This window comes from Balaenoptera ricei, chromosome 1 (assembly GCF_028023285.1).
Source record: "Balaenoptera ricei isolate mBalRic1 chromosome 1, mBalRic1.hap2, whole genome shotgun sequence".
NCBI classification, from domain to species: Eukaryota; Metazoa; Chordata; class Mammalia; order Artiodactyla; family Balaenopteridae; genus Balaenoptera; species Balaenoptera ricei.
In genome coordinates, this window is record NC_082639.1 from 22,253,934 (window position 1) to 22,281,491 (window position 27,558).

At 39.4% G+C, this 27,558-nt stretch overlaps 1 protein-coding gene across 9 annotated transcripts in view; it reads left to right on the plus strand.

The window, feature by feature from the left end:
• The window catches only part of PHACTR4 (phosphatase and actin regulator 4), a 149,657-nt gene that overhangs the window by 45,897 nt on the left and 76,202 nt on the right, over window positions 1-27,558 (plus strand). The gene's annotated exons all lie outside the window — the stretch shown is intronic.

Consider the following 27,558-nt stretch of genomic DNA (forward strand, 5'->3'; position numbering starts at 1 on the left):
CCACTAAGACCGTTCTGTTAAACGAATATGCATTTGCATATTATGGCATAAGATAAGTAAGAAGTCTGCTTCTCTGCAACTGCATTAATGATTGCAAACTTTTTCAAACTGTAAAATTTACCATTTTATCCTTTCTTAAGTGTATAATTCAGTGGTATTAAGTACATTCACAGTGTTGTGCAGCCATCACCAATATCCATTTCCAAAACTTTTTCAGCATCCCAAACTCTGTACCCATTAAATAACTCTCCATTGTCCTCCCCCCTCAACCCCTGGTAACCTCTATTCTGCTTTTTGTCTTCTATGAATTTGCCTATTCTAGGTGCCACATATAAGTTGAATCATAATATTTGACCTTTTGTGTCTGTGTTTATTTATATTTTTAAAACTGTCTCCTCTTTGTGCTTACATTTGTTTTATTTTGTAGAAAATCAGAAGCTTCTCTCTAGCCTCTTAACTCTCTGGAGAAGAGCAAGCATTTAACTATCTTCAGGGTGCTTATGTTAAGAATTATTAATAAAAGGTTTAGAGGATTTGGTAACTAAAATATTTTAGTATGTGCTAGTGCTTTTGGAGGGCAGAACAGAAAGGAAAATATTAAGGGGCAGTTGTTGAGCAACTTCTTCTTTTTAATTAAAAGAGATTAAAAGGGTTAACCTACTGGGTCTTCCCTGGTGGTCCAGTGGGTAGGACTCCGTGCTCCCAATGCAGGGGGCCTGGGGTTCGATCCCTGGTCGGGGAACTAGATCCCTCATGCATGCTGCAACTAAGGGGTCCGCATGCCGCAATGAAGATCCCGAATGCTGCAACTAAGACCCAGCGCAGCCAAAATAAATTTAAAAAAAAAGGGTTAACCTATTAAGCATCAATTATGCTACATTAAATTCCTATAAATAGTGATCCTAAATATTATTTCATGAAGAAGTATTCATACTTGATATCGTATGATCCAGGTATACATGAAACTTCTTTAAAAATTTTTTTGAAGTATAGTTGATTTACAATACTGTGTTAATTTCTTCTGTACAGCAAAGTGACTCAGTCATACACATATATATTCTTTTTCATATTCTTTTCCTTATGGTTTATCATAAGATATTGAATATAGTTTCCTATACAGTAGGACCTTGATGTAGTCCATCCTATATATAATAGTTTGCATTTGCTAATCCCAAACTTCCAATCTTTCCCTCCCCCACTCCCTCTCCCCCTTGGCAACCACAAGTCTGTTCTCTGTGTCTGTGAGTCTGTTTTTGTTTTGTAGATATGTTCATTTGCGTTGTATTTTAGATTCCACATATAAGTGATATCATATGGTATTTGTCTTTCTCCTTCTGACTTACTTTGTTTAGTATGATAATCTCTAGGTCCATCCATGTTGCTGCAAATGGCATTATTTCATTCTTTCTAATGGCTGAGTAATATTTCATTGTATATATGTACCACATCTTTATCTGTTCATCTGTCGATGGACATTTAGGTTGTTTCCATGTGTTGGCTGTTGTAAATAGTGCTGCTATGAACATAGGAGGTGCATGTATCTTATGAAACTATTTTTTAAAATTCATTTGTCAGTCTTTCCATTGACCATTTTTACTTGATTTCTAACACTGTATAGATATATTTAACCAAACTTCATCTATTAAAGGGAAACTTTTCTTGCCTAAAACACAACTTTAGTCTCAAGTATTCCAGGTGAAGAAATAAGATGATTAATTCTGATTCTGCAAATCTTAAAAATAATTTTTTTTTTTTTTTGGTGATGCTGTTCAGGATCTTAGTTCCCTGACCGGGGATCAGACCCATGCTCCCTGCAGTGGAAGTGTGGAGTGCTAACCACTGGACCGCCAGGGAAGTCCCTAAAAATAATTTTTGATTGTAAAGGAAATATACAATAATAATTCAGATAGTATATAAGTACATAAAATAAAAAGCAAAAGTCCTTATCACCCTACTCTCTCGCTCTTATTCCCACTCCTGTCCCCTCCAAACTTCCACTGAGAACCCTTTTGGTGATTCGCCTTATAATCCTACCTTTTGTTATGCAACTTGTTTCTTTTTTTCATTCAACAATATGTTGAGTATATCCTTTAATGTCAGGACATAGTAGATGTTTGAATGTCTTCATGGTATTCAATGTATGAAGGTTTCATTCTTTAGCCATTTTCCTGTTGACAGACATTTCAGGTATCTCGAGTTTTTGCCATTATAAATAATGCTGCCACAATATCTTTTTGAGTCTAGTATATCTGTACTTTAGACGTGGAATTGCCGGGTCAAAGGTTTACAAACTTGATTGGTACTGCCAGAGTGTCCTCCAAAAAGACACATCAAATTACCTGTTAATTTATGAGAATACTTTTCTATGCATTAGTATTATTTTTTTCTTGAAGTTTTGAATTTTATTTTGTTTTTTTTTTTATTTTTTTATTTATTATTTATTTATTTATTTATTTTTTATTTTTGGCTGTGTTGGGTCTTCGTTTCTGTGTGAGGGCTTTCTCCAGTTGCGGCGAGTGGGGGCCGCTCTTCATCGCGGCGCGCGGGCCTCTCACTATCGCGGCCTCTCTTGTTGCGGAGCACAGGCTCCAGACGCTCAGGCTCAGTAGTTGTGGCTCATGGGCCCAGTTGCTCCGCGGCATGTGGGATCTTCCCAGACCAGGGCTCGAAGCCGTGTCCCCTGCATTGGCAGGCAGATTCTCAACCACTGCGCCACCAGAGAAGCCCCTTATTTGTTTTTTTATACAGCAGGTTCTTATTAGTCATCCATTTTATACATACTAGTGTATATATGTCAATCCCAATCTCCCAATTCATCCCACCACCACCACCACCCACTGCCGCTTTTGTTTCTTGAATACCACCAATACTGGATATTTTATTCTTTTTTTTTTCCAGCTTTATTGAGATATGATTGACAAATAAATAGTGTATGTATTTAGGGTGTACAGTGTGATATTTTGATGTACATATACTTTGTGAAATGGTTACCACATCAAGCTAATTAACATATCCATCACCTCACACAGTTACCAGCGTGCACACGTGTGTGTTGAAAACATTTGAGATCTACTCTCAGCAAATTTCAAGTATACAATACATTATTATTAACTGTAGTCATCATGCTGTACCTTAGGTCTCCAGAATTTACTTATCATATACCCTTTGATCAATATCTTTCCTTTTCTCCTTCCTCTCCCCCACAAACTGAATAGTTTAAATCTTCACATTTTTAGCCATTCTGATAGGCAAGAAAAATAAAAATAAAACTCACTTTAGGGCTTCCCTGGTGGCGCAGTGGTTGAGAATCTGCCTGCTAATGCAGGGAACACGGGTTCGAGCCCTGGTCTGGGAAGGTCCCACATGCCGCAGTGCAACTAGGCCCGTGAGCCACAACTACTGAGCCTGCGCGTCTGGAGCCTGTGCTCCGCAACGAAAGGCCACGATAGTGAGGCCCGCGCACCGCGATGAAGAGCGGCCCCCGCTTGCCGCAGCTAGAGGAAGCCCTCGCACAGAAACGAAGACCCAACACAGCCAAAAATAAATAAATAAATAATAATTAAAAAAAAAAAAAAAAAAAAAAAAACTCACTTTACGTTGGTATTTTCCTTATTAGTAATCAGGTTGAACATATTTTCATCTTTATTAACCATTTGTATTTCTTCAGTGAATTCCCTCTCATCATTCCCATTTATTTGTTCATGTGTCTTCATCACATAATTGTTTTAAAAGTCAAGTTGACAACAAATATGAATTTCATTTCTTTACATTTTCAGTTTGGGGATAAAATTATTTTTGGAGATTTTATAAATAGTATTTTCATGATAGTTAATGTTCACTGCCAAAATTGTTTTTTAAGAAGATTTGATATATCACTGAATACTGTAGCTTTTAAAAATATGTTTTGTTCTGGGGGATTTTCTCAAAATGTGATATACATAATGCCAGTGCTACATTTTTCTGGGTATAGATTTTGTCATGGCTAGTGGTGATGAATTGCCCTTGCTGAGATCTGTCCTTTATAACTCACTAATGATATTTCCTGAGGGTACTTTTGGTTATCAGTAAGCCACACCTCTGTTTCAAAGCTGATTCATACTGCTTAGTGTGAATGGACTTAGACAGAAGGACTGTTTAACTAGGAGGAGGAGGTTACAGTTTTTGTTTTCTTTTTTTTTTAATAAATTTATTTATTTGTTTATTTTTGCTGCATTGGGTCTTCATTGCTGCACGTGGGCTTTCTCTAGTTGCAGCGAGCGGGGGCTACTCTTCATTGCGGTGCGCGGGCTTCTTGTTGCGGAGCATGGGCTCTAGGGTGTGCAGGCTTCAGTAGTTGTGGCACTCAGGCTCAGTAGTTGTGGCTCGCAGGCTCTAGAGCGCAGGCTCAGTAGTTGTGGCCCGCGGGCTTAGTTGCTCCGCGGCATGTGGAATCTTCCCGGACCAGGGCTCGAACCCTTGTCCCCTGCATCAGGAGGCGGATTCTTAACCACTGCACCACCAGGGAAGTCCCTACAGTTTTTCTTAAAAAGGGAAATTACCCCCATTTTTATGTCTTTACCCTTAAATAATATGTAAGATGTTCATTATTTGTGCTTAAAATTAAGTAATCTTTTTGCAAGTGTAACTTTTATTGAACAGACCTTTTAAAAGACATTTGTAAAACTTTTACTGAGAGCATGATTGTAAATCTCTATTTTAAAATTTTCAATATTTTTTATTTCTGCTAAAATCCCATTTACATTTTTAACTTATCTGTAAATCTCTTTATAATGTTTCATTTTTCTGGTAAGGCAAAAACAAATGAAGTTCTTTGTGAACCAACTCTATTTGTAGCTGCCAAATTTCTATGTAGTATTAACAAAAATAGTTCAGAAATGGCAAAGAACGTTATTTTAAGAAACTAGAAGTTTTCCAATTTCCAGTCAAACAGGTAGATTCTGTGGTGACAGACAATAATGGTACATGTAGATTACAGTGTTAATTCCTTACATTAAGGTAGTAGCATCTGTCTGAGCAATTGTAGATCACTCTGGAAGAGCAGTTGATACACTGTTTCTTAATTTTGTTTATTTCTGTAATGGTGTGCTTTCCGGTCAAGTCCAAGGAATAAATGGAAATGATACTTTAAATTGTCCCTTCTCTGCCAGTGTAAGTTGGTTTCATCATCTTGATAATATTTCTAGATATTATGTATTCTGGTCAAGCTTAGACTCATGACAGCTAAAATCTGCTTTGAGTTTTGATTTGGAACTAAAATCAAGGAGTGGGGTGAGCTTTAGCATTATGTGGAAGTCCAGCCCTATTTCTCATATGTGTTTAAACAGGAAAGGGGGGGGAACCCTTTTCTTTGCTACCTGTATTTACATTATTGCACGTATATTATATTAATACCTATTTGTTAACATGACCATATCTTTTTCTTTACTGGTGTTGCTTTTTAAGTTTAAAGACCATAAACTTACTTCTCTTTGTACACTGTCTGGCACGGTACTTGGTGTCTATCAATAATTGGTTCTTAATAACCACTTGCTTAGCTGAACAGTTATTAAGTACTTACTGTATGCAGGCACAGATCATTTTTTACTGTTTTTTTTTTTTTAACAAATACTATTTCATGATATTCTCACAATTCTTTGAGGTCAGGTATTATTAATCCCACTTGAAGCCAAAAGGACAAGGAGATTAAATTCTGCAGTATTATCTTTTGTGACCAAAATGACTGATCAGTTTTGTGTGAGTGAATGATATTTGAAACTTATTTATGCTGATTTGTTCAATGGAAAATAATCTGAGTTCTCTTAACCATCTACCCAGTAAATGTTTGTTCTTTAGTTTTTGCCTGAGTAATTACATTCACTTGTTGTGCTTTCTCAGGAGGAAGAAGGTTATTTTGCAGAGCACGGGTTTAGCATTATGGAAGTGCCATAAAAAGGAATAGAAAAGGCAGAAAGATAATCTTTTCATTCTTGATGGTTCACATATTGGTAGACTCATTTATATCTGTATTTACAACTTGTGGCTATCTTGGACACTCAAAGTGAAACAAAGAATGAAGGCTATTACTAGGGTGATTGAGATAAAGAACCATTTTTGCTTTTAATATCAGAAATTATTAGTCTACAGTGCACGCTTATGTGTTTCTCTCACTAGATTGACCTAGCCATGGTTATTAAAGTTGAGGAACCTGGTACATATGAACGGTTTTGCTAAAGCTGGGAAGGGGATAGTTGTATTTCACGATTTTCATGCACTAATGTTAATACCATCGAGACTATGGCTACCATTAGCAACAGCAGCATTAAATATCTATTAGGTAAACTATAGACCAAGGCTTTTAGTTTTGCAGATATAAAATAAAACTAAGATTACTTTTCTTATTATTTGCCCTAGATTTTATGGACATTGTCACAGATACCACTTAAATGTAAACCAGATTGACAAATGTTTCATATACCTCTAAAATTTTATTTTAAAATCTGCTTGATATTAAAAAAAAAAAGATGGTTTTGGCTAGGAAGTAGAAACATTATAGTCGATTGTCCTTTGTATATCCACTTTTATTTATGTTGTGTGGCCCAGCACATCCTTATATTGATGAATGGCTGATGTTTAGCTTAAAGCAGTGTTCATGCAAAACAAGATTTTTAGCATTTGATGAAGTAATTTAACTGATTTGTTGTTTGGCTAGTTTCATTTGTAATCAGTGCTTTCATAGAATAAAAAAAATCCACCAATATATTTCTTACCCTTTTCTGAATTTGCAGAACCAGAAGGGGACTTTGGAGGGATTTGTTAGAAGAATTTGGAGATGGTGACGGGGTGTGGAATAGTATTGGGAAGAGGATGAAGAGCATACAAGGATTCGTGAAAGGAGGGGTGGTGTCTTGGGATTTGACTGCCTTTCCTTCCTTCTTGTCCTGCCATTTTTTATGGCGGGAGCAACTTTCCAGTTTTTGCAAATTGAAATGAACCCATTCACGTATCAGGGGTTTGCCATATTTTCTAGAAATGTCCTGCTGTTAGTATCCATTTGTTTGTAATCTCCTTGTTGAATTTTTATATGATCTTAAAACCACTTGGCGGGATTCCCTGGTGGAGCAGTGGTTAAGAATCTGCCTGCCAATGCAGGGGACACGGGTTCGAACCCTGGTCCGGGAAGATCCCACATGCCGTGGAGCAACTAAGCCCGCGTGCCTAGAGCCTCTGCTCCGCAACAAGAGAAGCCACCACAATGAGAAGCCGAGCACCGCAACGAAGAATAGCCCCTGCTCGATGTGACTAGAGAAAGCCTGCGTGCAGCAACAAAGACCCAACGTAGCCAAAAATAAATAAATAAATAAATTTATTTAAAAAAAAAAAAACCACTTTGCAGTTTAGCTGGTGAAGAATCTTCTAAGACATATTAGACTAGTGGCTGTGCTTTTTTTGTTGCTTTAAATAATTCTAATTATCTTACAATTTTAGATAGAGGAAACCTGTATTGATCAGGGCTTTTAACATACGAATCTCTTGCACAAGGGAATTCCTCAGCTCTTTGGTTTAGCAGAGTGTAAACCTCTTACAGATCTTAAATCAGTTAACATTCCTTGATTTAGGATCAGGCAACATCGTATATGGTTTAAATGCAAACTCAGAAGTCAGGCTGCCTGGATTAAAAAATCCTGGCTTCACTCTTTATTAGGTAATTGACCTTGGATAAGCTACTTAACCTTCCACATACTCTAAGTTCATCTTAAAATGGGGATGGTAATATCTACCTTATGGTTATGTTGAAGATTAAGGTCATATAGCAGGCAAGTAACCTATTCAAGGCCTGAGAGGTACCAGTTCAAGTACCTCTGACTTTTTTTTTTTTTTTAGTTGACAAGTTTTCTTTACTTGTTTTTGTCAGTTTGACTTTTAAATGCTTTTTCCCGGTTTCCTCGTAGTTAGATAAACTATACTACTTTACTTTATTTCCTTTATTATTTTTATTTTTTAAAATTATTTATTTATTTATTTTGGCTGTGCTGGGTCTTAGTTGCAGCATGCGGGATCTTTAGTTGCGGCATGTGAGCTCTTAGTTGCGGCATGCATATGGCATCTAGTTCCCCAACCAGGGATCAAACCCCGGCCCCCTGCATTGGGAACGTGGAGTCTTACCCGCTGGACCAACAGGGAAGTCCCGGAAAAAGGGTTTATAATGGACCCTGAGACTACATAATTTCCTCTAGCAGGATATATACATTTTGGGAGATTGTTTGCTGTTCCCGTCAAGCCAGGACTGGAAGCAAGAAGGCAGTGAAACAGTATTTTACAAATGCTAAAAGAAAACACCTGTCAATTTAGTGTTGTATACCCACTAAAATCATATTTCAGAAATAAGTCTAGGGACTTCCCTAGTGGTCCAGTGGTTAAGACTCCACGCTCCCAATGCAGGGGGCCCAGGTTTGATCCCTGGTCAAGGAACTAGATCGCGCACGCTGCAACTAAAGGAGCCCGCATGCCACAACGAAGATCCTGCACGCAGCAACAAAGATCCCACGTGCCGAAACTAAGACCCGGCACAGCCAAATAGATAAATAAAATAAATAAATATTTTTTAAAAAATAAGTATAAAAGAAGGAAAATTTCAAACAAAGAAACTGAGAAAATATATTGCCACAGAACCTCACCAAAGGAACTTCTGGAGGATGTACTTCAGGTAGAAGGAAGAATGCTTCTTGGAAACAAGGTCAGAGATGCAAAGAGGAATGATGAGCAAAGGATATGATGTCCTCTGGGGAAAATATTAAGAAGGATTGACTTAATAGAACAATAATAACATATTATTTGTGGATGTAAAAATGGAAAGTACTCAAATATAAGTAGGGAAGGGGTTTGAAGTAAAAGCATTCCAAGAGTTCTTGTTTAATTAAGAAGGAGAGTAAAGATATTAACTTTAGACTTCAGGTAAAGTATTCATTTTTGCCTTTCAGGGGTGACAATAAAAAAGTAGAAATAGAAAGAATTAAAATAAATAGAAATTAGTAGAAAAATGAATGAGAAGAAAATCCAACAGAAGGCAAAAGAAAAAGAAAACTGGAAAGTGGAAGAAATAAAAAATGGAAAATAAAATGGTAGAAAGGGATACAAATATCTCTTATTCACAATAAAAATAAATTAGGGCTTCCCTGGTGGCGCAGTGGTTGAGAATCTGCCTGCCAATGCAGGGGACACGGCTTCGAGCCCTGGTCTGGGAAGATCCCACATGCCGCGGAGCAACTGGGCCCGTGAGCCACAACTACTGAGCCTGCGCGTCTGGAGCCTGTGCTCCGCAACAAGAGAGGCCGCGATAGTGAAAGGCCTGCGCACCGCGATGAAGAGTGGACCCCGCTCGCCGCAACTGGAGAAAGCCCTCGCACAGAAACGAAGACCCAACACAGCCAAAAATAAAAAAAGATATATAAAAAAAAAAAAATTAAACAACTTAAACCATTAAATAAATAAATAAATAAATAAATAAATTAGATCAGGTTTCCCCCAAAACTCTCCGTTTAAAAGACAAAGATGGTCCAGTTAGAGAAGTAATAAAGAAGTCCTAAACAAATGGGAGACACATATGATATTCATGGATTGAAAGTCAGTATTATAAAGATGACAGTTCTCCCCAGTTTGTATTTTAGGTTGAATGTAATTCTAATAAAAGTTCCAAGAAGTTTTTTTCATGAAACTTGACACATTGATGGAGCAGCCAAGATACTTCTGAAGACAAGATGGAGAAACTTGCCCTGCCTGATTACAGGACTTATTGTAAAACCGTAATCGTTAGACAAGGTCGTTTTGGTCCTGCCATCAAGAAATAGATCTGTAGAATAGAATAGAGCACTGGGAAAGAGACCTTTGAGTATAGGGAAACTTGGATATGTGACAAAGGTGGCATTACAGGGCTTCCCTGGTGGCGCAGTGGTTAAGAATCTCCCTGTCATGCAAGGGACATGGGTTCGAGCCCTGGTCTGGGAAGATCCTATGTGCTGTGGAGCAACTAAGCCCGTGTGCCACAGCTACTGAGCCTGCGCTCTAGAGCTCGCGAGCCACAACTACTGAGCCCACGTGCCACAACTACTGAAGCCTGCGTGCCTAGAGCCCGTGCTCCGCAACAAGAGAAGCCACCGCAATGAGAAGCCCGCGCACCGCAACAAAGAGTAGCCCCCGCTTGACGCAACTACAGAAAGCCCACGCACAGCAACGAAGACCCAACGCAGCCAAAAATAAATAAATAAATAAATAAATAAAAATAAATAAATAATAATAATAATAAAATATTTAGTCATTATAGCCATTATTCATATTAGGAGTTTTAAATGCAGAGTATTTCAGATGAGATAAATTACAGCTCCTCCTCAGCTTGATAAAGAATATCTGTGGCTTCAGATAGATTTAATACAGAGACATCTGGAGAGGACACCATGGTAAGAGCAAAAGAGTACGTGAGACTCTGATATTGGAATCAGAAGTTAAAAGGTCAGGAGTTACTGAAACAGATCTCTTGTTTGGCTTAGACAGATGTGGTTACATAGTTCCCTTTGCCTCAGGATCCTCAAAGACCCTAGCTTTTAAGGCAAGTTTTATTTATGATGTTAAAAGTAATAGGATCTGCACCATTCCCTCAGGATACTCTGCAGCCTTTTTGTCTGCACAAAATAGTGACACTTGTGCTTTAAGTTTTTTAAAAAATGTCTTTATCATGTCTTGGAACTAACAAGGCTAATACAGTAATAAATATGACACTATTTTTCCTTTAGTCCCAAGAGACTGGAAAAGTTAAGTTGCCATTTTATTGAAATGATGATACAAAATAGCTAATGCATGTGCCACCGCTTTCTGTAAGTGCTCTACATGTATTGCCGGAGTTCTTGTTATTTTTTATATTGAACATAAAGAACATGAGATTTTTTTTTTAATTTTTTTTTAAAAATTATTTATTTATTTATTTTTGGCTGCGTTGGGTCTTCATTGCTGCACGCAGGCTTTCTCTAGTGGCGAGCAGGGGCTTCTCTTCGTTGTGGTGCGTGGGCTTCTCGTTGCGGTGGCTTCTCTTGTTTCCGAGCTCAGGCTCTAGGCGCGCAGGCTTCAGTAGTTGTGGCTCACGGGCTCTAGAGCGCAGGCTCAGTAGTTGTGGCACAAGGGCTTAGTAGCTCCGCGGCACGTGGGATCTTCCAGGACCAGGGCTTGAACCTGTATCCCCTGCATTGGCAGGCAGATTATTATTTTTTTTTTTAACATCTTTATTGGAGTATAATTGCTTTACAATGGTGTGTTAGTTTCTGCTTTATAACAAAGTGAATCAGTTATACATATACATATATCTCCATGTCTCTTCACTCTTGCGTCTCCCTCCCTCCTACCCTCCCTATCCCACCCCTCTAGGTGGTCACAAAGCACCGAGCTGATCTCCCTGTGCTCTGCGGCTGCTTCCCACCAGCTACCACTAGCTATCTATTTTACGTTTGGTAGTGTATATATGTCCATGCCACTCTCTCACTTTGTCCCAGCTTACACTTCCCCCTCCCCATATCCTCAAATCCATTCTCTAGTAGGTCTGCGTCTTTATTCCCATCTTGCCCCTAGGTTCTTCATGACCTTTTTTTCTTTTTTTTTTTAGATTCCATATATATGTGTTAGCACACTGTATTTGTTTTTCTGACTTATTTCACTCTGTATGGCAGACTCTAGGTCCATCCACCTCACTACAAATAACTCAATTTCGTTTCTTTTTATGGCTGAGAAATATTCCATTGTATATATGTGCCACATCTTCTTTATCCATTCATCTGTTGATGGACACTTAGGTTGCTTCCATGTCCTGGCTATTGTAAATAGAGCTGCGATGAACATTGTGGTACATGACTCTTTTTGAATTATGGTTTTTTCAGGGTATATGCCCAGTACTGGGATTGCTGGGTTGTATGGTAGTTCTATTTTTAGTTTTTTAAGGAACCTCCATACTGTTTTCCATAGTGGTTGTATCAATTTACATTCCCACCACCAGTGCAAGAGGGTTCCCTTTTCTCCACACCCTCTCCAGCATTTATTGTTTGTAGATTTTTTGATGATGGCCATTCTGACCAGTGTGAGACGGTATCTCATTGTAGTTTTGATTTGCATTTCTCTAATGATTAATGATGTTGAGCATTCTTTCATGTGTTTGTTGGCAATCTGTATATCTTCTTTGGAGAAATGTCTATTTAGGTCTTCTGCCCATTTTTGGATTGGGTGGTTTGTTTTTTTGTTATTGAGCTGCATGAGCTGCTTGTAAATTTTGGAGATTAATCCTTTGTCAGTTGCTTCATTTGCAAATATTTTCTCCCATTCTGATGGTTGTCTTTTTGTCTTGTTTATGGTTTCCTTTGCTGTGCAAAAGCTTTTACGTTTCATTAGGTCCCATTTGTTTATTTTTGTTTTTATTTCCATTTCTCTAGGAGGTGGGTCAAAAAGGATCTTGCTGTGACTTATGTCATAGAGTGTTCTGCCTGTGTTTTCCTCTAATAAGAGTTTTATAGTGTCTAGCCTTACATTTAGGTCTTTAATACATTTTGAGTTTATTTTTGTGTATGGTGTTAGGGAGTATTCTAATTTCATTCTTTTACATGTAGCTGTCCAGTTTTCCCAGCACCACTTATTGAAGAGGCTGTCTTTTCTCCATTGTATATTCTTGCCTCCTTTATCAAAGATAAGGTGACCATATGTGTGTGGGTTTATCTCTGGGCTTTCCATCCTGTTCCATTGATCTATATTTCTGTTTTTGTGCCAGTACCATATTGTCTTGATTACTGTAGCTTTGTAGTATTGTCTGAAGTCAGGGAGCCTGATTCCTCCAGCTCCGTTTTTCTTTCTCAAGATTGCTTTGGCTATTCGGGGTCTTTTGTGTTTCTATACAAATTGTGAAATTTTTTGTTCTAGTTCTGTGAAAAATTGGCAGGCGGATTCTTAACCACTGCGCCACCAGGGAAGTTCAAAACATGAGGTTTTATCTGTTTTGTTTTTTCTTCCAGTTTTATTGAGATATAATTGACATACAGCACTGTATTAAGTGTTAGGCGTACCATATAATGATTTGACTTAAATACATCATGAAATGATTACCTCAGTAAGTTTAGTGAACATCCATCATCTCATGTGGATACAAAAGTAAAGCAAAAGAAAAAAATCTTTTTCCTTGTGATGAGAACTCTTAGGATTTACTCTTAACAACTTTCATATATAACATAGAGCAGTGTTAACAATATTTATCACGTTTTATGTCACATCCCTAGTACTTATTTATCTTACAACTAGAAGTTTGTACCTTTTGACTGCCTGCAACCAGACCCCCCACCCCCTACCCCAGCCTCTGGTAACCACAAATCTGATCTCTTTTTCTGTGAGTGTGTTTGTTTATTTTTTGAAGTATAATTGACCTACAACACTATGTTTCTGTTACACAACATAGTGATTTGATATTTCTGTACATTTCAAAATGATCACCACAATAAGTCTAGTTACTGTCTGTCACCATACGAAGATATTACATAATTATATTGACTGTATTCCCCAATGGTACATTTCATACCCATAACTCATTTGTTTTATAGCTGGAAATTTTTACCTCTTAATCTTCCTCACCTATTTCTCTCCTCCCCACACCTCCCTCCCTTCTGGCAACCACCTGTTTGTTCTCTGTATCTATGACTCTGTCTGTTTTGTTCTGTTTGTTCCTTTATTTTGCTTTTTAGATTCCTCATATAAGTGAACTCATATAGTATTTATCTTTCTCTGTCTGACTTATTTCACTTCTCATTGAAGTCTCTTGTCCCAACCACGTTGTGACAAATGGCAAGATTTCATTATTTTTTATAGGTGATTAATATTCCAGTGTGTGAGTGTGTGTGTGTGTGTGTGTACCACATCTTCTTTATCCATTCATCTATTGATGGGCGCTTAGGTTGCTTCCATATCTTGGCTGTTGTAAATAATGCTGCAACGAACATAGGGGTGTATATATCTTTTCTAATTAGTGTTTTTGTTTTCTTTGGTTAAATACCCAGGAGTAGGAATTGCTGGATCACATGGTAGCTCTGTTTTTAATTTTTTGAGGAATCTCCATACTGTTTTTCATAGTGGCTGCACCAACTTACATTCCCACCAATAGTGTATGAGGGTTCCCTTTTCTCCATATCCTTGCCAACACTTGTTATTTGTTGTCTTTTTGTTAATAGCCATTCTGACAGTGCTGTCTCATTGTGATTTTGATTTGCATTTCCCTGATGATTAGTGATGTTGAACATCTTTTCATGTACTTGTTGGCCGTCTATATGTCTTCTTTGGAGAAATATCTATTGAGATCCTCTGCCCATTTTTTAATCGAGTTGTTTTTTTGATGTTGAGTTGTATGAGTTCTTTGTATATTTTGGATATTAATCTCTTATAGAATATTTTGTTTGCAAATATCTTCTCATTCAGTAGGCAGCATTTTCGTTTTGTTGATAGTTTCCTTCGCTGTGCAAAAGCTTTTTAGTTTGATAAAAAACATATTACTACGACCGATGTTAAGGAGTGTACTGCCTGTGTTTTCTTCTAGAATTTTTATGGTTTCAAGTCTTACATTTAAGTCTCTAATCTGTTTTGAATTTATTTTTGTGCATGGTGTGAGAAAGTAGTCCAGTTTGATTCTTTTGCATATAGCTGTCCAGTTTTCCCAGCACCATTATTGAAGAGGCTGTCTTTTCCCTATTGTGTATTCTTGCCTCCTTTGGCATAGATTAATTTCCCAATAAGTGTGGGTTCATTTTTGGGCTCTCAGTTTTGTTCCATTGATATATGTGTCTGTTTTTCTGCCAGTGCCATACTGCTTTGATTAGCTTTGTATTATAGTTTGAAATCAGGGAGTGTGATACCTCCAGCTTTGTTCTTCTTTCTCAAGACAATTTTGGCTATTCGGGGTCTTTTGTTTCCATACAAATTTTAGAATTATTTGTTCCAGTTCTGTGAAAAATGCCATGGGTATTTTGGTAGAGATTGCACTGAATCTGTAGATTGTCTTGAGTAGTATGGTCATTTTAACAGTATTAATTTTTCCAATCCATGAGCATGGTGTATCTTTCCATCTGTTTGTGTTGTCTTCAGTTTTTCATCAGGGTCTTATAGTATTTCAAGTATAGGTCTTTTACCTCCTTAGTTAGATTTATTCCTAGGATTTTATTCTTTTTGATGCTACTGTAAATGGGATTGTTTTCTTAATTTCTCTTTCTGATATTTCATTGTTAGTGTAAAGAAATGCAACAGATTTCTGTATATTTTGTATCCTGCAACTTTACTGAATTTGCTGGTGAGTTCTGGTAGTTTTTTGTTGGTGTCTTTAGGATTTTCTATGTATAATATCATGTCATCTGCAAACAGGGACGGTTTTACTTCTTCCTTTCCAATTTGGATTCCTTTTATTCTATTTCTTGTCTGATTGCTGTGGCTAGGACTTCCAATCTATGTTGAATAAAAGTGGTGAGAGTGGGCATCCTTGTCTTGTTCCTGATCTTAGAGGAAATGCTTTCAGCTTTTCACTGTTAAGTATGATGTTAGCTGTGGGCTTGTCAAAACTGGCCTTTATTATGTTGAGGTATGTTCCTTCTACATCCACTTTGTGGAGAGTTTTTATCATAAGCAGATGTTGAATTTTGTCAAAAACTTTTTCTGCATCTATTGAGATGATCCTGTGATTTTTGTTCTTCAATTTGTTAATGTGATGCATCACATTGATTGATTTGCAGGCATTGAACCATCCTGCATTCTGGGATAAATTCCACTTGATCATGGTATATGATCCTTTTAATGTATTGTTGAATTTGGTTTGCTGATATTTTTGAGGATTTTTGCATCTATGTTCATCAGTGATATTGGCCTGTAATTTTATTTTGTTGTGATATCTTTGTCTGGTTTTGGTATCAGGATGTTGCTGCCCTCATAGAATGAATTTGGAAGCATTTCTTCCTCAGCAACTGTTTGAAATAGTTTGAGAAGGGTAGGTATTAACTCTTCTCTAAACGTTTGGTAGAGTTTGCCTGTGAAACCTTCTGGTCCTGGACTTTTGTTTGTTGGGAATTTTTAAAAATCACTGACTCAGTTTCATTACTAGTAAGTGGTCTGTTCATATTTTCTATTTCTTTCTGATAATCTGTCTTGGGAGATTGTACATTTCTAGGAATTTGTCCATTTCTTCTATGTTGTCCATTTATGGTACATAACTGTTTGTGATAATATCTTATTGCCCCAGTTATCGAAGGCAGGTGAGGAACAGGAATCGGGAATCAAAGAGTTTGGTTTTTAAAATATAACATGTTTGAGAGACTTACTAGATTTCTAAGTAAAAGTATTGTGTAGACTGTGAATATACCAGTCTGAAGTTCAAGGGAGAGATTCAATCTAGAAATATGAATTTGGGAGTCATCAGTATATATATAGTATTTAAATCTATAGAAGTGGATAAGATGACTAGTCAGGGTTCATATTTGGGGTGTTACTACATCTCTAGGAGGATTTAGAAATTTAGGGTGCTGGTTTTGGGTGTCATAATAACTGAGGAGGCAATGGGCACTTAATGTGCTGGGGTAAAGGATACTAAGTGAGGATTGCTAAATGTCCTGCAATGTATGGGACATTACTCAATAAAGAATTGTCTCAGCCAAAATGCCAGTGATATTCTAGGGAAGGAGAGAGTGAAGATAGTAAAGAGATGAGATTCAGGGGCCAAATCTGGAGCTCTGCAATGTTTAGAGGTCAGAAAGAAGAGGTTCCTGCAAGAGACTACCTCAGTTGAAGTAGGAAGAAAACAAGGACTTTAAGAGTTGCATAGACCCCAGTTTAGGGAACACTTTAACAATTAATTACTGGAGCTGTGGTACCTAGATTAGAGAGGAATAAGTCCAGAGGCAGTGAGACTATTTTGGATTCTATTGTGTCTTCAGGCAGTGGAGATGAATAGATGGATATGAAATATGTTTTGGAAATATCTCATGTGATGTGGAGGATGAGATTTCTGGTTTGGGCAACTAGGTGGGTGGTGGTAAGGTAGGAAATTGCAGGAAGGGGGAGGAGTAAGGATGAGTGGGAGGTAGATAATGAATTGTTTTGTGCATGTTGAACGGAGGTTTGTGGATATCTAAGTGGAGATGTTTAGTGAATTGGGTGTGTGTGTGTGCATATATGTATATTCGGAGCTCATTCATTCAAAATATATTTGTTATTGAGCACTTACTATTTTCCAGGTACTATTCTAGGTGTTATAGGGATATAGCAGTGAACAAAAATAGGCAAAATACTTGTCCTGAAAGAGCTTGTATTTTAGTGAGAGGAGATGATAAACATAATTTTAAAAGTAAATTATACAATATGTAGAAGATAAGTGCTCTTTGAAATATAAAACTGGGAAAAGAGATAAAGCAGGGGTAGAATGGGGTGATGCTGGTGATTGCGATTTAAAGTAGGATGATAGGGACTTCCCTGGTGGTCCAGTGGTTAAGAATCTGCCTTCCAATGCAGGAGACGCGGGTTCGATCCCTGGTCAGGGAACTAAGATCCCACGTGCCGCGGGGCAGCTAAGCCCACGTGCCCCAACTACTGAGGCCGCGTGCCCCAACTAGAGAAGCTGCGCACTGCAACTCCTGAGCCGCGCTCTCTGGAGCCCGCAGCACCACAACTAGAGAGAAGCCCACGCACCACAACAAAAGATCCTGCATGCTGCAAGGAAGATCCTGTGTGCCGCAACTAAGACCTGAAGCAGCCAAATAAATAAATAAATATTAAAAAAAAAAAAAGTAGGATGTTAAAGGAAGGCTTCACTAAGAAGGCAACACTTGAGCAAAGAACTAAAGGAATTGAGGAATGAATATCTGGGGAATGAGCATTCCAGAGTGAATAGCAAGTGTAAAGACCTTGAGCATGCCTGGCAGATTCAAGGAACAGCAAGGAGGCTCACTTGCCTGAAGTTGTAGCGAGGGAGGGAGAGCGTAGTTGAGCATGATGGGGGTATGTGAGCATGGTCATCTATTGAAAGTACTTTGGGACTTCCCTCGTGGTCCAGTGGTTAAGAATCCACCTTCCAATGCAGGGGACGTGGGTTCGATCCCTTGTCGGGGAACTAAGATCCCACATACCGCGGGGCAACTAAACCTGCTTGCCGCAACTAGAGAGAAGCCGTGCACCGCAACTACTGAGCCCGCATGCTCTAGAGCCTGCGCACTACAACTACTGAGCCTGCATGCCACAACTAGAGAGCCCACGCGCCACAACTAAAGAGAAGCCTGCAACGAAGAGCCTGCACACTGCAACGAAGACCCAGTGTGGTCAAAAAATAAAAAATAAATTTAAAAATTAAAAAAAAAAAAAAAGAAAGTACTTTGGCTTTTACCCTGAGCTTTTGAGAGGGATCTGGACTGAGCATATGTATAGGTTTGGGCATCTTCTGCACATAGACGGTTATAGAAGCCATGGGAATATTTCTATCTTGCACAGGCATTCATTTAGATGGAGACACAAAGTAGTCTCATTTTCTGCAAAGACTACACAGGATTCTTCAGCAAGATACCCTTCTGTTTGTGATTCTCTGAGGACAGGGGTGTGTTTGTTTTATTTTATCTTTGCCGGGTCTTAGTTGCGGCATGCGGACTCCTTAGTTGCGGCATGCATGCAGGATCTAGTTCCCCAACCGGGGATCGAACCTGGGCCCCCTGCATTGGGAGCGTGGAGTCTTACCCACTGGGCCACCAGGGAAGTCCCAGGGATGTTTTTTGTTTGTTTGTTTTTTATTTATGTTCTTGGCTGTGTTGGGTCTTAGTTGCAGCATGTGGGATATCTTTTGTTGCAGCATGTGGGCTTCTCTCTAGTTGTGATGCAGGTGTTTCTCTCTAGTTGTGGAGTCCGGGTTTTCTCTCTCTAGTTGTGGCATGCAGGCTCCATGGCGTGTGGGCTCTAGTGGTGTGCAGGCTCCAGAGCGCATGGAGTTTGCGGCACGTGGACTCTCTCGTTGAGGTGCGCGAGCTCAGTGGTTGTGGCACACGTGCGCTTAGTTGCCCTGCGGCATGTGGAATCTTAGTTACCCCACCAGGGATCGAACCAGTGTTCCCTGCATTGGAAGACGGATTCTTTACCACTAAACCACCAAGGACGTCCCCCCAGGGGTGTTTTAATTGAAACTTTACATCAGCTAACCCAGGATTATCATCCCTATTATCCAGTGATAATGTGATTAACAGTTGAGGTACTACTGATTCTCCCTTCTCAATCTGCCTGTAAATCCTGTTACTTTCATTAACCATTTCAGATTTTCAATTTTTCGTTATTATTGCCATTTCACTTGTTTATCAGATATTTATCCAGTGCCAAGTACATATGAAAAAAAAGTGCTAACCTCAGCTCTGTTGGCATGAGAGGTTGGATGGAGCTTTGTTTACACAAATGAACACACTGTATTGAGGTTTCCAATGACTGTTGTCCATATTAGTGACATATTTTCTAATTTCTTTTGTACTTGTTCTTAGAAGGTTAACACTCTACTAATTTGACTTCCCAGCTAGTTTTAGTGGTTGCTCTGGGGATTACAATTCACATTTTACCTTAAAACAATCTAGTTTAGATTAGTACCAACTTAATTCCAGTAGTGTACAAAAAAATTTCTCCAGTGTAGCTTGGCTCCTTCTCCCCTTCTTGGTGCTTTATTCTCATATAAATTATATATTTATATATTATAAGCCCATTACCATGGTTTTATAGTTATTGCTTTATGCATTGTTTTTTAAATTATATAGGAGAAGAAATAAAAAATACAGTTATACTGTCTTCTTCTTTTGGGAGGGGTGTGCCACCTGGCATGCAGGATCTTAGTTCCCTGACCAGGGATTGAACCTCTGCCCCCTGAAGTGGAAGCACAGAGTTTTAACTGCTGGACCACCAGGGAAGTCCCTATACTGTCTTCTTTATTTTTATATTTATCTATGTAGTTACCTTACTGGTACTCTATTTCTTCCTGTGGATTCTGGTTACTGTCTGGTTTCTCTTTATGTCAGCATAAAAGTCTCCCTTTAGTATTTCTTGTAGGCATGTCTGCTAGTAATGAATGCTTTAAGTTTTTGTTTATCTGGGAATGTCATAATTTCTCCTTTGTTTTAGAAGCATAGTTTTGCTGGATATAGAATTCTCAGTTGACAGTCTTTTTCTTTCAGCACTTGAACATAAGTGTGGATCACTTTGTGTTTATCCTACATAGACTTTATTTAGTTTCTTGGATGTGTTTTTCATCATATTTGGGCACTTATTGGCCATTATTTCTTCATCCTCCCATTTGCTTGTTTGTATGCTTGGTGGTTTGTATACTTGATAATTTGTTCTCTGAGGCTCTGTTCATTTTTCTTCATGCTTTTTTCTTTCTGTTCCTCATATTGGATAATCTCAATTAACCTATCTTAGAGTTTGCTGATTCTTCTGCCTGCTCAAATCTGCTGTAGAGCCTATCTAGAAAAATCTATTTCTTTCTTTTTTAAATATAATTTCTGTCTCTGTTGAGATTCTCTATTTAATGAGGCATCATTCTCATACTTTAATTCTTTTCTTTTTAATTTATTTTAATTTACTTTTGGCCGCATTGAGTCTTTGTTGCTGCATGTGGGCTATCTCTAGTTGTGGCGAGCAGGGGCTACTCTTTGTTGTGGTGTGCAGGCTTCTCATTGCGGTGGCTTCTGTTGTTGCAGAGCACGGGCTCTAGGCGCACGGGCTTCAGTAGTTGTGGCTCGTGGGCTCTAGAGCGCAGGCTCAGTAGTTGTGGCCCATGGGCTTAGTTGCTCCACCACAGCATGTGGGATCTTCCCGGACTAGGGCTCGAACCTGTGTCCCCTGCACTGGCAGGGAGATACTTAACCACTGCACCACCAGGGAAGTCCCTCATACTTTAATTCTTTAGGCATGGTTCCCTTTAGTTCTTTGAATTTTTGCTTGTGTGTTCTTAGTTCCCAGACCAGGGATCAAACCTGGGCCCTCTGCAGTGAAAGCGCAGAGTTCTAACCGCTGGACCACCAGGGAATTCCCTTCTTTGTAATATTTATAATAGCTTATTTAAAGTCTTTGTCTAGGGCTTCCCTGGTGGCGCAGTGGTTAAGAATCCGCCTGCCAATGCAGGGGACACGGGGTCGAGCCCTGGTCCGGGAAGATCCCACATGCCGTGGAGCAACTAAGCCTGTGTGCCACAACTACTGAGCCCGTGTGCCACAACTACTGAAGCCCGCGCTCCTAGAGCCCGTGCTCTGCAACAAGAGAAGCCACCACAATGAGAAGCCCACACACCACAACGAAGAGTAGCCCCCGCTCGCCGCAACTAGAGAAAGCCCACGCGCAGCAACAAAGACCCCAACGCAGCCAAAAATAAATAAAATAAATTTATTTTTTTTTAAAAAGTCTTTGTCTATTAAGTCCAACATCTAGGCTTCCTCAGATACAGTTTTATTGATTTCTTTCTTCCTCCTATATATGCACCACACTTTCCTGTTGGTGTGTCTCATTTTTGTATTGAAAAATGAGCATTTAAAATAATGTGGCAAGTCTGCAAATCAGATTCCCCTCCTTCCTGTGGGTTTCTCATTGCTGTTCGTTGAGTGACTTCCCTGGACTAAATCTGTAGAGCCTGTATGCTTTGTTTTGTGCAGATGTTGAAGTGTCTGCTTGGTTGACTTAGTGGTTAGCTAATGATTAGACAGAAATTTCCTTAAATGCCTTGAACCAATAAGTTTTCTAGCCTTTGCCAAGGGTACTCTGTGTATATTGCAGTATGCCATCAATGTTCCTGCAAGCAATTTACAACTTTGCCTTAGCCATCACTTTCTGCTTGCACAGAACCTCAAGGTCAGCCAGAGGTGAGAGATTAGGGCCTTCTTAAGCCTTTCCCTGAGCCCATAAATGCATGTGTCCTTCTAGATATCCAGGAATATGTCAGCTTTTCAAAGCCCCTTATAGACGTCTCATTCCTGAACATTCAAATTTTTTGGTCAGTGTCCTGTTAGCCCTAACTGGTATCATCACTGCCTTAGGCAGTTGGGATGTTCAACAGTTGCCACTGATTATTTTTGAAAAATGTGCTAAGGATAAGGTCGTTCACACAAAACAAGCTCTGAGTCAGGTCAAATAAAGTAACTCTGAGAATGGAAGTTCTTCGTGCTATCAGATCAGATAGTAACAGTTCTCTGGGGATGGGGCTTTTGGGGAGCTCCAAATTTGTTCTGCCCCCTCCAGTGGTTGCTAGGCTGCTGGTTTTAATAACTAATGTTGTGAGGCTCTTGGTTTTCAAGGCTGCCACAAAGCTAGGGGAGGAGAGGGAGATGGGAATCAGGCAAGTTAAAATGCCATAAAACTCACTGTACTTACCAAGATTCAGGCATTTTCTTTTTTCTTTTTTTTAATTGTAGTAAAATATACATAATATAAAGTTTACCATTTTAACATTTTTTAAGGGTACAGTTCAGTGCCATTAAATACATTCACATTGTTGTGCAGCTGTTACTACCATCCATTTACAGAACTTTTTCATCTTCCCAAACTGAAACTCTACCCATTAAACAACTCCTCTCCCCACCCCTGGCAACCGCCATCCTACTCTCTGCCGCTATGAATTTGGCTAGTCTGGGTACTTCATGGAAGTGCAATCATACAATATTTATCCTTTTGTGCCTGGCTTATTTCAGTTAGCATAATCATCCATGTTGTAGTATATGTCAGAATTTCATTCCTTATTAAGGCTGAATAATACATACCACATTTTATTTACCTATTCATCCACTGATGGATATTTGGATTGTTTCCACCTTTTGGCTATTGTCAATAAGGCTGCTATGAACATAGGTGTACAAATATCTGTTTGATTTCCTGCTTTCAATTCTTTGGGGTATATACCCAGGAGTAGACTTGCTGGATCATGTGGTAATTGTTTTTAATTTAAAAATTTTTTGAGGAAGTACCATTCTGTTTTCCCAGCAGCTGCATTATTTTATATTCCCACCACTAATGCACAAGTGTTCTAATTTCTCCACATCCTCCTAACACTTGTTGTTTTCTGTTTTTAATTTTGATAATGTCAAGTTTATCTATTTTTTTCTTTTGGTGTCATAACTAAGAAACCATTGCCTAATCCAAGGTCATAAATTTATGCCTATGTTTTCTTCTAAGAGCTTTCTAGTTTTAGCTCCTACATTTAGGTCTTCTATCTATTTTGAGTTAGTTTTTTCAAAGTACTTTTTAAATTAAATTAAATTTTATTTACTTTATTTTTTGGCCACACCATGCAGCATGTGGGATCATAGTTCCCTGACCAGGGATCAAACCCATGCCCCCTGCAGTGGAAGTGTGGAGTCTTAACCACTGGACCACCAGGGAAGTCCTATTTTGAGTTAATTTTTGTATTTTCTATTTCATTAATTTCCACTCTAATCCTTATTATTTCCTTCCTTTTGATTTATTTTGTTTTTCTTCTATTATAGTAAACTATTGTGTTGTTGATTTCAGATCTTTCTTCTTTTTTAATGTAGTATTTACAGCTATAAATGTCCCTCTAAGCTCTGCTTTAGCTGCATCCCATAAGTTTTGGTATTTTGCATCTTCATTTTCATTCGTCTCATCTACTTCTTTATATATGTTGAGAGAGTAGCTGGAGGGCCTCTCTTCCTGGGGAATACTTAGAAGAGGAAGATTAGTACTTTATCTCCTGCTGCTGCAACTGGTCTCAGGGTTACAACTAATAATTGTTACCTCTTTCCACTCTCCCTTTCAGATTCCCCTTGCCCTCAGCTACCATCTCTGCCAGTCTCAATGGCTTTACTTAGTGGTATGACCCAAACCCTCATTCCTGAGGGATCTGAACCACTGGTTACCATGCTTTTCTCAGGTTAGAGTTTCCAACTTGTCTGTTTACTGTACTGTCAGAATTGGGAAAGGGAATACCAGTAGGCACCAAAGTGGATCATCTGAATTTTAAATATATTTTCATTGTGGTGTGGAATAACAACCCTCTTTCTGATAATGAGGATTAGTTACCCCTACCAAGATGATAGTTCCTCTTCTTGCCTGATGATCCCTGGATACGAGGACTCCACAATGCCCAGGTGACAGCTATAGCTTATAGCCTCTTGGGACTCTTGTCTCCTGTGGAAGTGTTCCTTTTTTGGTGACCAAGATCTTTAACTCTGCAGAACCCAGAGTTGCAGAGATAGGAAACAAAAATTCCCCAGGTGGGTCTTTGGGATTGATAATAAACAGGGTATGCTATTTCTACCCCCCCACCCCATTTCTCACATCCATGTATTTTTCCTGTTTTGAAGACCAGTAGCATATAAAGGTCTTTGATTTGGTGTATATATTACACCCTGGAAGATGGTACTCTTTTGTCATAAAATATGTCATTGAGTTGGTGCTTCAGCTATGCTTTCATCAGGCCATTCCAGTGCTCTTTTAGGTTAGCAGCTTCTAGATGTTGTTGTATATATACCAACAGTAGATCCCATGGTCCTGGGCCCTCTCTTGCACTTACTTTACTGCAGAGTGGGTCCCTTGTCATGAAATGATGTTATGTGGGATGATGCTTACTGGTAGATTAAACATTTCCTTAACTCTCATGTACTGTTCACTGCAGCCCTGAGGGCAGGAAAGGCAAACGTACAGCCAGAATATGTCCCTATTTCTTTCTTTTTTTTTTTTAAATTAATTTATTTATTTGGCTGCTCCAGGTCTTAGTTACAGCATGCAGGATCTTTGTTGCAGCATGAGGGATCTAGTTCCCCGACCAGGGATCAAACTCGGACCCTCTGCATTGGGAGCGTGGAGTCTTAACAGCTGGACCACCAGGGAAGTCCCCCTGTTTCTTTCAGAATAAATTGTTCACGTTTTCAGGGTGGAAGGGGCCAAATACAGTCAACTTGCCATCCAAAGGCTGGTTGGTTTCCTTGAAAGATGTCATACTGGAAGCTTTGTGTTTGTCTCTGTTGCTGGCCATTCGGGCTTTTTGTGGCATCAGTAGCTAGAGCATACTTGGTAAGTAGGACTTCATACTGTTGTCTATGCATAGAGTATATCTCTGCCACATGACCACCTTCTTTCAGATGCTCATTTTTCTAGCACTGGGGAGGCCATGACAAAAGATGGCTGATGTAAACTGGTTGAGTCATTGTCTACTTGGTTGTTTTGTGCTTCTTTCATGGTAGATGTTCTCTGGTGACTGTTAACATGTGATATGAAGATCTTCAAATGTGTCTATTCTTGTATCCTCCCACGTGCCTCTACCTTAAGACCTCCTTCCCCTAATTTTCTTTCTTTTTTCCCCCCTAATTTTCTAATCGTTCTCCTTTTATGCCCCCTGACCAGCACATCAGGACATTTACCTGTGAGTCCACATATATTTTAACCTCAAACCAATTTTTTGTCTACACAAAATAGTCTGCCTAAAGCTCTGCCCATTGGGCACTGTCCTTCATTGCCACCCCCAAGTGAGGCTGTAGTGCAACCACTGTCCATTTTTGACTTGGACCCAGTTACAGCCATCTGTGAAGAAGGTGAGGGTTTATCCTTTGTCAGCTGGCTGTGAGGGCCCCCCAGTACGGCCAAAGGTATATGCTAATGAAGGGGCACTTTGAAACAATGGTAGATGATATGAGGGTTTGGACTATCTGCTCATGCTCGTGACTTCTGGTCCTACTTGTGCTAGATGCTGGATGTATCACCTTCATCTTAATGCTGAATTATTGCTGGGTCCACCCAACCCTATGACTTGGTATGTCTCATAGAACCTAGGTCATGGTGAGTGATTCTGGATAAATGGTCACTTGGTGTCACATAGTCAGGTGTTCTATATCTGCTAGGACCCAGTAGCATGCCAGGAGTTGTTTTGCAAAAGGCATACAATTTTCCACTGAAAATGGAATGGCCTTGCTCCAGATCCCAGGGGTCTGCATAGTGATTCTCCCACTGGGGCTTGCCATAATACCATAGCATTTGCCAGATTGTTTGCCTCACCATCCAGACCTGCAGAGTCCTTTACTGTTCTGGAAACTGGTAACTTTTTGTGTCACCTGATATAAAAGCCAGAGCAGTATTCTCGGGTGTCATGCTTCCCTCTTAATGGTGGGAGGTGCAAGATGCAGTTGGTTACTTGGATGCCTTTACTTGAATGGCATGTTTTATCAAGCCCCTGACTACTGGGCCTATAAAAATTTTACTGATGAATGGGTGCCTGAATCTCTGTAGCATTTATCTTTCACCCTCTGGAGTCCATGTGTTCTGTCAAGACCTTCAGTGTGCTATCCACCTCCTGTTCATCTGGCCCAATTAGCATGATGTTATTAATATAGTAGGTCAGTGTGATATTCTACAAGCAGTCCATATTATCATAGGACTATATCACATGAGACAGTGGCAAAATTGACATGGTCCTGTAAAAGTATGCTATAATCCATTCCATGTGAATGTGAATTGTTTCTGATCCTACTTTCTTGAAGGCATAAGAGAAAAAGAACTTATTCCTTCAATCTTTGACTGTGTACTATGCTCCTGGGGCTATGTTAATTGGCTCTAGCAAAGATACCACATCTGGCACGGCAGCTGCAGTTGTGGCTACTATTAGATTGAGTTTGTGGTAATCTACCTTCCTCCAGGATTTATCTGGTTTCTGCCGGGACCACACTGGTAAATCCTGCATCCTCTGGGGGTGTAGCACTAATTTCTGCCATCTCCCCTCCCTTGCCCCCAGAATACAATATTGTTTTCTTTTGTGTTTATTATCTTGGAAGGTGGAATGGGGCACCCACCTTTAGAGGCTTCCTTCCACTTGGCCTTCCCCAGTATAACTCCTATCCCATAGGCCAAGGACTCACTAACTTCCAGGTATGTCTATTTCAATTATACATTCAGGGTCCAGGGAAATGACCACCAGGAGGGTTCACACACCCAGTGGGCCCATCGTGAACTGGATCTTGGCCAGGGCTCAGTTTATTTCCTGGTCCTCATAAGTCCATGATTATACTTCCAGACTCCAGGTGTCAATGTCAACCTGTCCTTAAAATGTTAGCATTCCCGTTTACACAGTTTACAGTTACCTGAGTAAATGACCGTAGACAGAGCTGACTACATAATTTGCATGCGGAATACACCTGGATTGAGAGTGGGCGAGAGAAATTGCCCACCAAAAGTATGTGGCACTCCTAGCCCAGGCAGGGAAAGGATGGCCAGGTGGGACCAGAGGGAGTGGCCAAGAGGCCGCTCCTGGGAAGACAGGAAGAGGTGGACTTTGTGTGAGCTGAGGCTTCAAGCCCCCAGCACATGCTTCATTTTCCCCCTCAGATTTCACTTATGGAGCAGAAATTCATAGATAAAATTATTAAGAATTTTAAGACAGTGACTGCAGAGCATTAAACTTCAAGTGCAGGGACCTTCTGAGTATGGAGTCCATGAGACCTATAGTATATGGGTCTCTTAGGCCATAGGTTTCTCAGGGAATTGTTATACTTGCTTTGATGTTGCAGGTTCTTTTCTCTTGGGTACCTGGCC